At 37.7% G+C, this 18152-nt stretch overlaps 1 protein-coding gene across 2 annotated transcripts in view; it reads left to right on the forward strand.

Moving 5' to 3' along the window:
- Nucleotides 1–18152, forward strand: part of PCCA (propionyl-CoA carboxylase subunit alpha) — a 294708-nt gene that overhangs the window by 56671 nt on the left and 219885 nt on the right. Inside the window, exon 1 of one of the 2 annotated variants that reach the window (XM_054188012.1) lies at nucleotides 7865–8050. The exons of the other annotated variant lie outside the window; for it this stretch is intronic. The gene's annotated coding sequence lies outside the window, so the exon portion shown is untranslated. Of the gene's footprint in view, nucleotides 1–7864; nucleotides 8051–18152 lie in introns of those variants that run through there. 2 annotated transcript variants of the gene reach the window in all.

Here is an 18152-nt window from a genome sequence, read left to right on the forward strand (position 1 = left end):
ACCCAGCTCTCTCAGCCTTTCCTCATAGAAGACGTGTTTAAACAAACAAAAAAACCTATGAACATAAGCACTGCTTGATAGTAACTTACCTGGCTTGTCAATTTTTGTCAATGAGAGCCTTTAGCCAGTGCAACAGGAGTGATGACCCCCAGGTAAGAGTAGGAATTTAATAGTTTACTTGTGGCTGCCTAATTGTGTTTAGTGGTTCATTTTACAAATGTTTTAAAGAATTCTCTGGAACATTAAAAGACTTCCTACTCATTATTATGAATGCATTTGCCTTTTCATTTTATCTTTTAATTCTGTTTGAAGGTTGGCTTACAAATAAGCGTTGTATATTTGCATAACATATTTCATTCATTTATATTTCAGACTGAATGACAGTGATCAATAACACTGATAACTTAGAGTACTGGGTTGACTGAACAATTCCTGTTAGAGTTGTTACGCGTGTCTTTTGGGGGAAAATAGTTAAAATACTTGGCAGTTGGATTGTCTTCAACAATGAAGTTTTGAATTAACGCAAATATTAAAATTGATTTCCTGAAGTTAGGTGATGTGTTTTGTGGAGAACCTAGCATCTGCTTTTTGCTTGCTCCCTGCGTGCCAACCCATGTGATCAGCTTCTGAAGAGCAGGTTACTAGCCTGTGGTCAGACTGCTCTTCTCACTGGGACCAAGCTGCCTGGAGAGATTACTGCCCTCAGTGGCCTGTGGCTGTCCGTCCCTGTGAGGTGTCATTGCCTTCCTTGGATGTGCTGGAGTGACTGTATGTGTGGTCACTTTGTAGCCCTGTATCTGTTAAAATTATCTTTATTTAAACCTGTCTCTCCCCGCTGCTCCCAACTCTGCTCCCAACTGCCCCATTAAAGTCTTTTAGCTGGTACAAATGATTCTGGCAGAATAAAGTTAAGGAGTTTCTGCCTGACTGGAAATAGAGGCAAACTCAAAGGGATGGGAGCTTGGGACTGGGGTACAGGGAGTAAGAGGTAAAAATAAGCAACTGAAGTTGATGACCTTTTAACCTATTTATAGCTGAATTAGTATTTGACAGAAACCTTACTGGAGGGATTTAGGTATTTAATTTAGGTTGACTTAGGTACCTAACTTAAGTTTTGAAAATCAGTTGTGTGTGCCATCTGTTCATGATATATGTTTATCAAAAATGTTAAGTAATAGAAGCATTTCAAGAACTTAACCAAATAATCTTTAAACAATTTCCTTCATCCCCCAAAATACAAAGAAAGTGAGGGGAACAGTTTTCACCAGACATTGGCTCTCCCCCTTCTCCAGCATGTAAGTTTGCAGTTTCTTCGTGCAGCATTGCTAGTCTGAATTATTAAAAGCTTTGAAACTTGGTGTGACTGTATATTCGGTGGGGCTTTTATTGCACAGATACTGTGGAGGCAAAGGTGCTGTTTTCCCTGACTCTGCAGGCCACTACTGTGTGGAGATTTTTTTTTCCTCAGGGTTTGCACCCCCCTGTGAGTGTAATAGGAAGGGAAAAGTTGCTACAAGTTGACTTCCTAACCTTGGGGCTTGTTGACAACAAATCGTGTTTTATTTGATCACCTAAGATTTGACACCATTAATTTTGTAAACTTAACAATTTGTGTTTGTCAGGGTGTGTGTATGACTTTTCACTGACCTGTTGGACAGTTTCATGAAACTTAAATTAAAAATAAGATTGCTCTAAGTGTGCACAATTCCTGTTTGGGCGTTTCACACATTTGGCCATCTTCATAATTTTTACATCAGAATTACGTAGGAAGCATACACCTTTGAACAGCGTCTCACTGTTTAGAGATGGGTTCTTAATTGATACTAAATTATGGCTTTCAGTACACACAGGGTTAAGTGAAAAGGTTGCAGTAATATCTAGTGAGCTTTTTTCCTTTAATGTGCTCATTAGCAGTGGCAAGTCCAGGTTTTAGCACATGTCAGTAATTTACATTTCATTGCTGAGTGGCTGCCCTTGTTCAAGAGTTGTTTCTAAGCCTGATGAATATACTTGTGTTGGGAATAAACTGAGTAGAAGAATTGAAAGCCAAATACCCTGCCAGGCTTTTCAATGGGTGCCGAAGTTTCCAGTGGGTCGCTGATTAGTAATGCATGGAGTAGCAGGAAAATGCAAAGATGATGTCTAGAAAGGTTACTTCAGGTAGGTTTTACCGTCAAACCCCTCTTTCTCTGTAACTAACCTTTATGGTCATTCTCCTCAAAATTCCTCTCCTGGGGGGCCTTCTTGTAATGTGAGAATGTGGTACATTAGGTAGACATCCCAACCAGGTTACTTATTCAGAGGTGGCACAGGAAAGTAATACTTGTGCAATGAGTCCTAGAAACAAATGATTGTATGAGTTGTAGAGTTTCCTGCTGTCAGATTGATTATAGAGCTATCTGTGAATATTTGCTCTCGCCCTTTTTTCTTTCCTCCGCCTCATCTGATACTGACTTGTCTTGGCTTGGAGATGTGTGTGGTTCACTGCTGTAATGGCAGATATATGTCCGTTGGGATGCAGTAGCATTGCGGTTCACAATTGCGAACGAAGACAAAGGTTGCTAGTTTTTTGGGGAAAATTGATGCTTTCATGTGGCAACAGCTTAGTTTAGTAATAAAACCATATGATTAATTAAATATATTCTTGATGGAGTGATATTCTTGCTATTTTCAGAGCACTGTGGAAACTTATACTGTGAAATTATGCTTTCCTTTGTAGAGAGTCCTGCATATATTTTCTGTCCAAAAGGATAGGTATTGCTGAATTTACATATGTACACCGACAACTAAGCATTTTTATTCCAGATGCCTGTTAGGATCATACTGACGTGTTCTTCAGAACTCTAGCAAAAGAGTGTTGGTGCTTACTCTTTCCCACTCTCTCTCTAAGGTATTGTGAACACTGTTTATATTCAAGCTACTTATTATACAGTTTGGGGATGGGGAATGCATTAAACATTTAGAATGGGGGAAAAACAGCAAAAGATATTCCAGAACATTCTGGTGAATAAAACCTGCCAGTTCATTGTGTAAGAACTTGTGAACCCTTTTATTAGCCTATCTGAACATTAGGTGCATATATTTAAATGAGAATGTTTGCAGAAAGTAGAGTCATTTGAATATTTTTCACACGCTAGAAATATTTTCATAGCTGCCTTGGTCAAATTTGAAATTCCTATTGTTAATTAACAAAATAGTTACTTCTTGGGTTGTTTGGGAAGAGCGTTGCCTTTAGCACTATGCTAACATGTAGAAGGAGTCTGAAGTGGTAATTCAGAAGCTCAGTTGATTGAGGCTGTGACTAGACAACAACTAGTAGTTTATGAGCTAACAGGTAGCAACATTATCTATAGATGTTGCTGGAAAGACATTTTTTTGTCTATGAGCCAAGACATTTTTCATGGCTCATAATGAAAAACTGGGGAAAATTACGCTTTTTTCTTTGACAAAAAATTGTCAGATACTTTGCCTTGTGGTTAGGACGCTTGCATGTTCTTTACTCTCTCAAAAAGCTTGGAGATACTCACAGCTAAGCATGTAAAAGAGACGCTGAGACCAGCAAAAAAAACAGTCAAGAGGATACCTGAGTGGAACTTGCACAAGAGTGGGGAGAACATTCTACACTTCAAACTTAGAATGGTTTTTTCTTTTTTTCAGTGGCAGCTGTCATAATATATTTATGGCTTCATGTCTTAGTGTTGGACTGTGGTTCTGAATGGATCAAATAGGGAAAGGGGTGAAGGGTGCTTTCAGTTGTGACTCCCTCTTGCAGATTTATGGAGGGGCAGGCTTCTGGGATGGGGGCTTAGTCTCTCCTGAATAAGTCCTCTAGCTCTGACCTCCTGCTGCCTGGCTGAATGTGCGTCCTGGTGGCTAACTAAAAAAAATGGTGGCTATTGTGTGTGCTGCTGCCATGTTATTTAAGTTAGATTAAGCTGTGACTCTAGGGCACTGTCTACTGTACGAAGTTGTGTGCAGGGTTGTGCAGTTCCTAAAGGCAGGTGAACTGTTTGCTTTCTGGATGCTTACTTGTGGCTTTTTGGTGCTTTGGGCCTTTTCTTGATTGAGCAAAAGTTGTGGCTTGTAACTTGTCTGTGTGTGATCTGGTGGGAATGGCTTATAACTGTGAATGCAAAGCTGTTACTGCACTAAAGGTATGTCTGAGCAGATAAATGATTCTTTGATCTTTGGAACAGGATCTGGTCTCAGAATGTAAAAGATGTTCCTACAGGTTGGTTGTTTTGGGTTGTTTTTTTTGGGAGTTGTTTGTTCTCTTAGTCTAGATTTTGAAATGTCTGGAGCGAGAGGCAGACTCTTGTCAGCCAAATTGGTGTAGTCCATAACCATATCTGCCTTGAAGGAGACTTCTGGTAGCAGGCATCTTGTGAAGTCAACACCCGTGCAGCCTGTACTGTAATATTCAAAGGATGCTTCTCAAGTTGCTCAATTTAAGTAATAGGTGTTGTGACATATGTGGTACTTCAGACATTAATTTTTCTACCTCAAAACTTGATTAAAAAAATTTTAGTCTTTGGGAGGGCAGTAAGTATACACGAGTTTCTGCATCTTTTAGGAAGCCAGAGAGTAACATCTGTAAGGGACGCTGCAATCTCTGGTGCATATTTTTATTCCTCTTGCAGAAAGAACATGTTAATTTAAGGTGGTACCCAACTGAAACACTTGACTTTTGTAAGACTGTTACTTTTCTTTATGGATTCTGTTTTAGTAATCCAGATAAATAATTCCCCTATCTGCCCTATTATACAACTGTGACCTCTTTTGGTAAGTGACTGTCTTTGTAATGGGCTACCCAAATACCATGTGAGGTTTTGTATGTACAAAAGCTGAAAGCGCATGTATGTCTGTATATGTAGAATATGCCTCTTAGCACAAAAGGGCTGCTCAGAAATCCAATGTGGAAATTTGCTTTTCAAAGGCAGGCAGCAGGTGTGCTGCAGAGTAGTGCTTCCACCTGTCCCACCCAGAGAAGTTCAGCTTAATTTGCTCTGGCTGGGATTTAGAAAGAATAAGTTCCATGCCCAGATTTTTGAGCAAAGTGTCTTGCTGGCAAGCTGTGCTTAATCTTCTGGTATTAAAATAACATCAGACTTTTTAAAAGCAGGTTACCCCAAAGATAAAAATGCCCAAATGAAGACTGCTTTCATTTGGGTCTCGAGGGTGTGCGTGTAGACATCGCCACAGTTTTGCATTATGTAGTTGCTTGGTTGTTTCCATGGGACTTTTGCCTTATTCAGAGGCTCAGTGTGTCTTTGTGTTCACTCTTCACTGTTCAGTCAATATTCAGACCTTGCAAGTGGCACACTTATACCTAATTTAGCTGGAAAACTTTGTTCCTTTGTAGCATATCTGTAAATTTTATACACAGTAATGCATTTCTTCTCAAAACATCTTGCTGCTTTTGATCCCCTCCTGCTCAGCTCATGTCCTACTACTTTCTTGCAAGTTCTCCTCCTTTCTTTTCTTTTTATGTTCAACAGTGTCTTGGCTTTTTCGTGTAGAAAGCACAGGGACCTCAGGAGATAAGTGGCCTTATTTTCAATTATTTCCAACTGTGAGGGGCAATTTCAGTTAGTCCTGTTTGGATCCTGTGTCCAGTGGGTGGAGTGTGCTCTGGTTGTAATGAGTTTTATAGTACCTGACAGCTAGTCTCTCCAAAATTCCCGAGAAGGCTGTGCAAATTGAGTTTTTCAGTGGCTTATAAGCTGAAATATGGGTAACTTTTTTTCATGAGAATGGTAAAGGCATTACTTATGATATATCAAGTGTAGTGTGATACAGCATGGCTTCCGTTCTGATTTCAGAGTTGTTGATTCAAGTTCTCCAGCTTCTGTATGAAACTTCTCTTTACCTCGTTTTAAGTAACAATTTAAACAGTATTACAGCTGTTCTTTCACTTAATTTTTTTCACTGAAAGTTACAGCCTTTTGCAGATGCTTAGAGAAATTCTTGTGCAAGAAATGTTTGGAGTGGAAGACTTGAGTCCAGTAAGATTTAGAATTTGACAAAAGTATATTCAAGTAACAGCATTTACGAAGAGTGAATAAAGGGTACTCTGAATTTTGCTGACACGTAGGCTAGCTCTGCCTCTCCACTATACCTACACCAAAAAGTGTGTATGATAAGAAATTAATGTTTTATCTACAAGATTTTGTTACACTTTAGATGTTAATATTATGTTAGATTGTGTAGTAGGTTATAGTTGTACTTTTTTTTACAACAGCTTTTTTGTATTTAGTTACTTCCAAGTATACAAAACACTTTTCTAGTCATTTCAGTGCTTGATAACTTCAGGGTTCATTGCCCCTGTACATTTTTCAAATTATTAGCTTCCCAATGCATACAGCTTTAATTTACCCCCTACTGATATCCTTAAATGGGTTTTCAAGAATTTTGAAAGTGGACTACTATAGTTGTATTTCAGTGTTGGTCCTGACTGACATAGAATTTCTTAAGTAGCCTCCGCAATTAAAGGGATGGGAGGTTCAAAGAGCTCCTATGGCAAGAAGCTAAAGATTCTATTGAAAATAAAATTGTATTTGGTTTCCTAGAGTGTTTTTGCTTTGGTTATTTCTGGTGATTTGCCTGTTGCTTTCGTGAGTGCCTTTGCCTTCAAATGTAACTTAAACGTGTTAAGTGCAATATCTGTTCTCCTAAAGTAAAATACTTTATGCTGAAACATTTGCTTTTCTTTAAAAAATAGAAGATAAAAATCTGACATGCTGCATACCTCACAGCACAAAAAAAATCAAAGGGACAGCTTAAAGAATTGAGTACAGATATTGTATCCATGGAAGTGGTGTTACTACGTATTTGCTTATTATGTTTTGAATATAATTCAGGCTATTGTTTTAGCTCCAAGTGCCAGAAAATTACAGAACTAATTTTACAATTTGAATTTTCCATTACAGCCTAAAATTCTAGTAGTAAGGATAGAAGTATCTGCAATATGTTCATGTGTGAACTGAAGTCTATATCATTGAATCATTTAGAATTCTGCCTCATTTCTGTTCAAAAAGTATTGTTCATGAGGATTTCAACACCAGACATCCTTCTTGCAGTTAAACCCAAATGTTATCATTCCCTCTCCTCCTTGAGTCTGTTTTCTGTTTTGTTGTTTGTTTTTTTTTTTTTCCTGCAGTTTCTAACTACTGTATGATTTAGGAAAAACACACAAATCTGTCTTCATAGCTGATGTTCCATAGAACTGGAGACTAGGAAATTTTTGGCCAAAACTTTAAAACTGGGTAAGGAGCAACAGAAGAATAGGGAAAAAAAAAACCCACAACCCAAAACAAACAAACCCCACCTCCCCAAAACAGTTCTTGTTTGTGTATTAAGATTCCAGGCCAGCTAACTTCCGCAAAGTCTGCGTTATCATTCAGTGCTGGGGTGGTTTCCTGCTGAATGTGTGCCTCCATGAATGAAACACTTGTAGCGCCAGGTACTCCCAATGTCATGTAACGGCACATCAATCTTGATACACAGTACTATAAAAATGCAGTCATCGCAACTGCCTCTAAAAAGTAGTGAAAGAAAACAGAGCCTTTTTGAATGATAATATATTATTCCCTTTTAAGGAGTTTCTAGTGTAATGTGTTTGTATCTTGCTCTGTTAGAGTGCAATAACATCTGATGATTGGATTCCCTTCTAGGAATGACAAACCTACCTAAAATATTTGGATAGAAAAGCTGCTACAGGGATAAGGTAGAGGAGTTGAAATAAAGGTGGAACTTGGCAAAAGAAAAAGCTAGATAATGATTAGATATCAGCACGCGTAAATAAAACTTTGTAGCTTGTGTTCCTGTGATAGTCAAATGCCATTCCTAAAATGAGTGAAGTAAAATAATGTTACTATTAAGAGTTTAAATTTAACTTTTGATTGCTTACTCTGATTAGAAGGTACATGTTTTGATCTTGTATTCTAATAAGCGAGAAGATAGCTGGAGTTTGGCCTTTGTTACTCTCTTACAGCCTGAAGTTTCACGTGCGTATTGGACCATATTCTGAAGATTACAGTCAAAACTACAGGTATCACTTTAATGTAGTAACTGTATGTTAATTATGCCAAAACTGAGATTGATTATGTATGCTGGACAATTGCAAACTACAGAAACCTGAACCTGAGTCTTAAAATTGTCACAAAGCTCTGGGAAGATGATTTAGAGGTCAACTTTTGAGCAGCTACTTTTTAAGGAATGGATAACAACAGATTTTCTTTGGTAGGCAGGAAAGGAAATGCTGTTAAGCATCAAGCAGTTGATATGTCTTGGTTTGTTTTTTTTTTGAATTGTGTACATTAAAGGAATTTAGCATATAACTACATTATATGCATTGTAATAGTCAATAACGGAGACACTTTCTTAAAACAACGATCCAGTGTGATCTTCCAGGGGGTTTTGAAACTGCTCAATGTGTCATGGAGATTTAAAAAGTCTGAGGTGTTTATATACTATAACTTTCCATTGCATAAGGCAGCTGGCATTTGCTGGATAACAGTGCTGTTCCTGTACAATTGTTAAAGGTCTTAATTCTCTGTGCCTTTTAAAAATATTAAACTGGCTGTTAGAAAGTATGTGGGGAGATATATGTGCTCTTCTATGGATTACAAAGGCATATCATAATAGGTACAAACAGTATATGTTTTCAGACCAAGACAAGAATGTTTAATGTATTAAGTATTGTCAAATTAATTTTTCTTCTGAGATTAAAATCGTGAGTTCCAGACTTATTGTGGAATTGGAGCTCTCTGAGTGAGTAAAACAGAAGCTGTCCTTTCACCAACATATTCAGTCTGTTCATGTAAAGGTGTGATAAATGGACCAAGAAGAGAATCATCATAAGACAGAAAAAGTGTAAAATACCTTTAAAATATGTATATTTACATAAACTGGTTGAAATATAATACATTGGGAGCAGAGCTTGGGATCTGTAGCGTGAATGTAAGAACTCTCCTATGAACCATTCATACATCTGCAATGAAGAGATTTGCTCTTTGCACAAAGATTGCTGTGTGTGTCTTCTGATGTAATGCTGAAGAATAAATAGCAGTGAAAATGTAGTCCTCAGAACAACAAAAATAGAAACAACTAGATTGACATCAATCAAATTTTTGACTGTTTAGCAGTTAAATGAGACTTCATTTTTTGTTTAAGTGTGCAATGGTAGATAGTGGAAGTATAGTAAATGTGATTATATTACAGTATCACTAATGTCTGCTGTTGACTGTATCTGTATTAGACCAAAATCCAAAGAACCTAATTACGCTTACCAAATCTCTGTTGTGCTAGATGTCATAGACACATGTGTAGTGAAAAACTGGTTTATGCCTTTTTCCCCTTCTTCCAATTCTGTTAGCATCTGAAGGAAAATAAGGAGTAAGCTAAAAATAAATGGGGAAGAAAAGCCTGGGTCTCTAAATGGGGAAACCTTAATCTCTGCACCCAGAAAAATCTTAACCCCCTCCATTCTTTTGAAAATGGAGAAATGCAGGCAGTCCTTGTGGCTGAGCAAAGCAGTACTCAAAGGTATGGGCATTTGTCTCTCCTCTTTTCTAAGTTACCTGTCAAGCTTCTCCAATGGGAAGAGGCCTGTGCACTTCATTTATTGTAACTTTTCATCAGAAACTTGGTTTAAAATGTGAGCAGCAGAGGCCAAGAATTTTCTAACTTTAAATATTTAGATATTTATGGCGCAATGTAAGCTTAAGAGACTACTTAATGTAGCTTTAATTTTGTTTTTTTAGAGGATAAGCTCTTGATATTAATTCAAGACCTGGTATCTGGACTTAGTCCTTAAAATTGGAGGGCACAGTTGCCTGGGAAAGAGTGACAGTATTGGTCTTGGTTCTGTATTTTTGGAACTTCCCCTTCCTATACATAATATTTTTAAATTCTTTTGAAATGTATTTATATTCAGAGTGAAAAGCATTATTTATTCCAGACATGAGGTAACGAATTCCTTATTTTTGCATTTCTTTCCTGTACTGAAAATCTTGGGAGCTGGGTTCTTTGTTCATTCTTCCAAAAAAAAAAAAGTCCATCTTAAGCACCAACTCTAATTCGTAAGCTGTTTTTGGTATGTGAGCATCTTCTGTCAGATTAGCTCTTTTTTTTTTTTTTTGCATAGCTGGTATCTCCAGCTGTCTTGTCAGTACTCATTTAGTTTTGATTTTTTGTTTTTGAATTTGTAATTTGTTGGAGAGATTATGAGCATCAATTTTACAGATAGAGGCTAATAAATACACTCTTCAGATTGTGTTTTTGTTCAAAAAATGTACACAGACTGAAATCTTGGCATGGGCAAGGAATAAATTTAACTTGCCTCTGAGCAGTTAATGAAATCCTGTATTAGGATAATGTAAAGAGATAATTGTGGCACCATATTTAAAATAACCAAGTATTTCCCACTAGAAATGGTGACTCTTACTTGTTTTAAACCTTTGCCAAGCTAATCCTTTATGTTCGTATCACCATTCTCACTTTGCATCCATTTGAGGCTTTTTGTATGTCGAGTTTCAGTGAAGATTCAGGTAGTGCCCTAAGGATGAGGCTCGGGGAAGGAGTTCTGCTGATGCAGAAATGTTTTTCAGCAATAGCTGAAATCTCTAATTTGGAGCAGGTCACTCCCACCTTTCACCTGATGAAACGCATCTTTGGGAACTGGGAAAAGATTTTTTTTTTTTTTAGAAGTGATTAACAGGCAGTGTTAATCATTCTAGATATTTCAATGATGGGACTGTTTACTTTTTAGGAGGATGATAACAGAGCTTGCATGGTAAATTCCTTTCTGTTCTAGCCTTTCCTTTTGGGATTCCAGAGTGAATGTTTCAAGTCCAGCTATAGCTCATGTTGCCAGTGGTACCTGGGTTGCTCCTGCAAAACAAGGAATGGGAGCTTTAATACCCTCTTCTGTCCTGTGGATATTTGTGCAAAGGTGCAGTTTCACAATATCTGTAAGCTAAAATTTTTCCTGCTGTTTCAAGGAGAAGTTGGCCCTGGTCACATGTTCCTGCCATCTCCGTTGTGCTGGGACTACTATTTATGTAGTTATCTAGAGCAAGCATAAAAGTAATCCAGAAAGAGAAATTAGTGCGAAAACCAGCAAAGTGCAATAGACTAGGTGTGAAAAATGAAAAGCCTGGAGGTCAGGACCCCACTCTTCTGTGGCAGAATGTGCACCAGATCAACTTCGTTATCGTGGTACAGCACTTCTAGCTGTTGGCAATGAAATTTCCTATTCATTCCCTCTTTGGCTGAACCCATCAGAACAAGCCTCTTGCTGCTACCTGTTATATTGTTAGGAGGTGACCACAAGGATGTGGAAGGGACTTTGAGTGTAAAATTGGGCTTTCAACAGTTACAGCATGTTGGCGTTAGAGTTGCTCTGGCATCTTGTGTTCGGTCCCTGTGTGCATTTGTGCTGTAATGCAGTTCTCAGTTACTAATGTTGTGGTCTCTCCTTGTCTCATCGCCTCGCTTGGGTGCAGGAGGTAGGTGGTGAGTGGGGTGGCAGATTCTGAAAAGGTGTGTTTGAGGCAATTTGTTTCAATCCAGGATGTGTCCGTTACAGATGTCCTATACAATGTTAACGCAGGACAAGAAACTTCTTTGGTGTGTTTGATGCTTCAGGTAAAGTTTAAAGTCACTTTTTTAAACCTAGCCTTTGGTATATACCTATCATTGCTTTTTCACTGCTAATCTCTGAGTATATTCTGCCTTTAGTTTTAAGGATTTTTTCCAGTAGCTTTGAGGAACATCTAGTTGTACATACTCTTCAACATCCAATTTAGAAGTGAAAATCCAGTTTACTAAGAATTTAAAAGTAATTCTGGCCCAGTGGATAAATTAGAGGTTGGACTTCTGGAAGTTGTTGCATTTCACCACTTTCATGTATCTTAGCTGAAATACTAAAATAAAAAGAGTTTTTTTCCAGGGTACTCTGGTCTTATTTACCATCTTAAGTACTCCTGAGACATCAATTTGTATTTAAAAAAAAAAATAAATAAAAAAATTGGATAGTTGACTAGTCTCTGCTTACCCAAGTTCCTCTCTCCCCTTGCTGTCCCCATTTCTGTGGGGACCTTTAAAAAGAAAGAAATGTCAACTTTTCAGAAAGATTGCCATCATTTAATAAGCTGACTTCCTCTACAGGCTAAAATTTTGAAATTTAGGCCCTCATCCTGCAACTGTTTAAGCATGCTTAATTCCAAGCACATGCTTATTTACAGGATCCAGATTTGTTTGTCTCATTACTTTACAGCATGAGGGAAGCCAGACTGTCCAACTCTCCACACCATCTGTTGGGAGGGGGAGGGAGGAACTTGATTGTGTGTGTTCCAAAAAGCTGTTCCACCCTTAGCCACCAGACCAGTCTTATCTTTCAGATCCAGAGGTTGTCTTATTCAAGAATATATGGTGGATATTTTTGTCATAGTATGTTATCTTGAGCTCAGAACAGTTTTGGTTCATATGGAGCAGGGCCACAAGGGGATCTTATAGATTGCTTCATAAGTGGCTATAAGTTCTCTAGTACTACATATCGATACATATTATTGACTTGTTTTATTTATGATACTGAGATAATGAGTGGTTGTTATCCCAAAGCTGTAGTGTCGTGAGTGTTGTAATACTGCTGTTCCATCACATTTTGTTCAATAGATTTAAATATATCCATTCCACTTATTGCCTTATGCTAGCCAAGAAGTCTACTATACACATAGTTTTAAAATAGCTTGAAACTTTTGATGTTGATGATCACATGTAGTTCTTTGGCCCTTTGCCTTCACTTTAAAAATAGAAACAAATCTGATTGTTTGATTTATGTAAAAATATGTGAGACCAAGAACAGGGTTCGGTGGAAAATCTGAGTTTGTATATACAAGTCTCATTACTTAAAGATAATAAAACTAAGAGTAATATTTTTCCATTAAGTTTGGCTACAAAAGCACCTGAGCCTTTTTTCTTAAATATTATTTGAACATCTGCATTTAAGAGGACAACAGTCGCACACATCTCTGCCCATAATATCTAATGTTAACATCATTGTGTTAGTTGGGCATAAATAGAAATTGGAGGGGGAACTACATAAGTACCAAAAAACTAAATCAGCTGTTAGATCATACAGAAAAAACTCAGAATTTTCTTAGAACACTTTCCAAAGGAAAAAAAAAATCAGTGAATTTTTGATTTACTTAAATACAGTGCATTGGGCTTCTCTCAGTGGGCAGCTGTAAGAGCTAGTTAACTTTCATTGCAGGGTAATTAGTCCACAGATTTCTCCAAGGAACTGTGTAAGATTTAAATAAGAACATCTTTTAGTGGTGCTACCACATGCATCCTCTTACAAATAGTGAAGGAGATAAGACATAGTGCTTAACAGAATTCTGTGAAGTGGTTTCTTTTACTATGGCTATGTTGTCTGATGTTGTTATCCTGTATGTACACTAATGCTTGCTCAACTGGTGAGCGGGCATTGTGGAATGTATGTATTGTATATACTTTACCATCCTCCTTCCCTCAGACTAGCTTCTCACAGTACTGCCTGGTGTAGGGAGTTCCTTCTTGTCCCTGCTTGCCTCCAGCTGTGTCTTTCCAGCCCTGTGCTGTATCCTGTGGTCACCTCCTAATATAAATGGATGAGCTTGTCTTTCAGAGATGGGAACCTTTGGATAGGATTTTTTTGTTTAGAACAACTATTTTGTTGAACTAAGGGGTATCGCTCCTGTCTGCAGAACTAAGGGAACGGCATACTTTAGTACAGAGGTAGGAAGAAAGGGCTAGAGACAGCACCATCACCAGCTACTAGAGAAGAAAGATCAGTATGACCAGGCTCTGCTTTCTTTTAAAGAAACGGATGCTGTGAGATTGAGTAGGAAGATCTATATCCCTTTATCCCAGGCAATCTAAGGGGGTCTTGTTTTGTCTTTTAATGACAAGGATAGTGCCAAGTTCTCTATACTGTTAGTTGCTGTATAGCAACCTGGCCAAAGATAATAATTGTCCAGATATCCTACACTTAGGACTACAGAGTAAATGAGTTTGGAAGGGATCTCCAGTGATCTAGTACGTATCTCAAAAACGGATCAACTGCAACAGGTTGCTTAGGGCCATGTCCAGTTGGGTTGGGAATATCTTCAAGGATGGAGACTCTGCAGCCTGTCTGGGCTACCCATTCCTGTGTTTGACCACCACCTTCTAGTATCCCTTGCCATTATTGGTTGCAGCCACTTCCCGCATCAGTCATCTCATCACCATTGCTGTGGCAGAACCTCTGTCACCCCCAGTGTCACAGTTTATTATGACAGTCCTATCTTTCCTTTACTTGAGTGTTTTTAGTAACTGCTGGCTTTGGTAGAAGGCAGTGTGTTGGTTCAGTGAATTAAACCTGGTTTGTGGGGGAAAACCAAACTAACTCACAAACCAATCCAAACAAGTGTATGTGCATGCATTTTTCTGTTGTTCATATGATTGATTTACTGCTTGTTTAGCTCTTAACTAATGTTTATTAATGTGATTGACAGATTGATATTTGTTTTTGAATAAATATGCCTATTTACCATATGATGTTGTATTTTGAATGTCAGAAATTAAATCTAGTGCTGTTTAATGGCCCTGTGGGAAAATAACTCCAACTTACTAACAAGATGTAAATGCTTCCAGTTTTCTAAAGTGAACTCACTGGTCTGCGTCTTGCAGTGTAGCTCCTGGTGTCTTAAGTTTTTCTGAAGGTCTTCTAAACAGTCTTTATCAAATATACATGAGGATGGCTACATCTGCCAAAGAAACACCACCTTGTCTGTCTTGTATCATCGGTAGCAGTTTATTTGACAGGAAGTAACTTAGTAGCCTTTGTGTGAGGACAGGGAAGGTCTAAATTACACTGGCCAGCTGAAAAAAGGGAGCTGTGGGTGGGTAGAATGGAGTTACCCATGTTAGAATGTAGTCAGGGCAGTGGGCTTAACACCCTTGTTGTTATGAAGAGTGTTGTTTATTCAGTGTCTCTGTCTTTTTCAGTGTTTGAGAAATAACACTTTTCAGTTTGTGTGCATTGCTCAACTCTATTTCTCAATATGCAGAGTGGTTATTAGGAAGATGGTTCTAGGGTCGCTTATGTTCCTGGCTATCAATAACAAGATTCCTGGGGCTTAACTCATCAGTAAATTCAAGGTGGTGTGAGCTTGGACAGTCATATTAAGTTTTAATTTCGTTTCTGAATATGCAGTGTAAATATAATGATGGTCATCTAACTTTGAAGCATTGCAGAATGTCTGGAAAAATATCAGATGTTTTTCAGCATGAATTTTTTCTCTCCAGGTTCTGACTTATTATTAAGGTGGGGGTTTTTTTGCAGGCATACAATTAATATCCTTTGACTGCAAGCTCAGCAACACAGTGCTAATTTTTCATTACTTGTTGACCTCTAAATGTCTCTCTCATGTTTTTCAAAGGGGAGTGGGGGAAGTTAAGGCATTGCAGAGTGCACTTGCAATGTGCAAAATGCAGTGTGCAAAATGCACAAATGTTCCGTATTTGTTTGCAAAGCTTCACATGCATCTGTAGGACAGGAGAAATAGTATGGCTGTGTAAAGAATATGTCTTGTGTCCGCTCACTTTCTTAATCTGCTGTATCATTCAAGTTTTTGAACTGTTTGTGTTATACCATATGTCTTCCCTACAGAACTTAGTTTGATATAGAAAATTTTGTGTATGTCAAACCTGGGTCTGTGGTAATGTGCGGTATTGGTTTGGCTAGAAGAATGCTCCCCTGTTTCTCCCTCTCATCATTCTGTCCTGGTTTTTCTCTACAGATTGCTGGTTTTCATTTAGAGTAATGTATATTTTGTGTTAAACATCTCATTAAGTGTTCTCTGCCAAGCTGAAGACTTTTCCAGACTGAAAGCCAAATGGCCCACAAGATAAAGTGCTGCTAACTTTCTCTACTGAATTCAGTACAGTAATTCCAAGTGCTTTTTTCACTCCAAACAAATTAAAATACCATCTAGGCTGAACACTAATTTTAAAAAAAAGCTGTCAGTTAGGAGATCTAGTACTCTTGAAAAATAAATTGTACTTAATTATATTCTGAAAGAGAGTAGCTTAAACTTGACCCACAGCCAAATATTATTCTTTAATTGATAAGATGGAGCAAGGAATCTTTCTTACTTTACTAACATCTTCAGGAGGGCTTTGTGCAACACTAGCACATCCCCTTTTAAACTAAGAGTTTGTATTAACGATTAAACAAATACTGACATTACATCAGGCAAAAATCTTGTGTGGTCATGCAACTGATAGAACTTTTTTGTGTTGCATGAAAAATGAAATGGTCTTCATGAGGCTAGATTATTGGGAAGACTAAGATTACACTTGTTATTGTTTGCCATTTCCTTTGTGCATACCTGATTTCTTCTCTTTATCTTCGTGTAATCAGCAGCTATATCCATTTCCAGGATCTAATTGAACGTAATGAAGAAAGAGGTTGGGCTGTTAAGCTTCCACATTCTCTGCTCTTTGTGCTGCTCCTGGTGCTAAAAAGAGATGAGTTAACATAAACCTGAGTAGGCTGTTTAACCTTCTTTCTCTTCTGGAAATGTAGATGCAATAACATTTGCAGCTGAAAAGGCTCATTCGCAGTTTCTAATGTTTAAGGATGCAAATGAAGCATTTTGTCTCTTCTGTCGCCTGGAGGTGTTAAGCAAGGAAACAGAAAGAGGTTTCTAGGATTAGTTCCACAGATTTCTTTTATCATGTAAAAATCAAGGGTGGTTTCAATGCCATGAAGTGAAGAAAAGCAATATGGAAACCATCCAGGGAAAATTCTTAAGTTTCATTTGTTTTTCCCTAAATTTTCTGGGTATTTATTGCTACTGATATAGTCGAATACTCAAGCTTTCCAACACAGCAGGGCTAAGTTCCTGTGCACTGGGTGGTGTGTGTGGGAATGTTTTGTAGGTGATGAAGCAATTCATCATTGACAGTGGCATGTCATACAGACTACTGTATGTTCAAGTTTTACAGTTTGTATTTGAGAAAAATCTTCTAAAAACTTGAATAACTCCATATTACATTTGGATTCTGGGCAAAGACATAAAATAATATGTAGACAGTCTAAAGCTTTAAACTGTTTTAATGTGAAATTACCAAGTAAAACTTCTGATTGACGATCAGCTCCAAAGTGAAAACTTGAAGTACAGAGCCTCAGAGGTGGCACTTGTTCTTCTCACAGTGTCTTGTGGCATTGAGTCCTTGGAGAAAGCTGTGTCTGTGCTTCTTTTCACTTGCAAAGATATGGCTTGGAAGCTCAATACCATTTTTTTTCCCCCACTTAAAAGTATAAAATACACTATGAAATGTTTGGTTAATCAGACCTTTTTTATTTTTAAATGCAGAATTTAATCAATGCAAGCATGTTTACTCTTTGTATGTATACTCCATGATAGTATGAATTCACAACTGGTATCTTGTTAAGGAAGACGTCTACAGATTAGTCAGATTCTTACAGTTTTGACTTTGTAAATTTACCATTACTGTGGAATTAAAGAGGAAATGATGTTAAAGTTTATTTAAAAGCTACTTTCTCTGCAACATTTGTGCTTTAGGTGTCTAGATGTATTTCTAGATGTATTCTGGCTGCTCCCTGGTGTTATGCAGGTCATGCACTTTTTCTGACTGGTGCACACTTTTTTTTAAGTAGCCTTAGATCATGTTTATACTGGTTCAGCAACTGTGCCTTTTGTTTAAGCAGCTTTAGAGTAGTCTAACAGATTGATTTCTCTCTTCCCACCCCCAGTATTTGAATAGACATGTACTACATTGTGAAAAACATAAATATGACTATCTCCCAATACATGATATATGCTGTTTATACGTTCTATTTCTAGCCTGCTTTAGAGAAGGCATATATTTGGGGCCTGGATAAGGCCTGTTTTCATTTGGTCCTTCATAAGTTTGTCTGGTCATGAAGGACATCAATACTGGTGGGACTTAAATATAGTACAAGATTTTCTGGTAACTGATTAATGTATTTTCATGGCTCTGCATAGTTTATGCTTGGGAGACCAGCGTGAACATGTTCACACCAGGATTAAATAAAGCAGGTAATATTTCTTAGAATAATGGCTTAAAGGGAGTTT

Source organism: Rissa tridactyla, chromosome 1 (genome assembly GCF_028500815.1).
Source record: "Rissa tridactyla isolate bRisTri1 chromosome 1, bRisTri1.patW.cur.20221130, whole genome shotgun sequence".
NCBI lineage: Eukaryota > Metazoa > Chordata > Aves > Charadriiformes > Laridae > Rissa > Rissa tridactyla.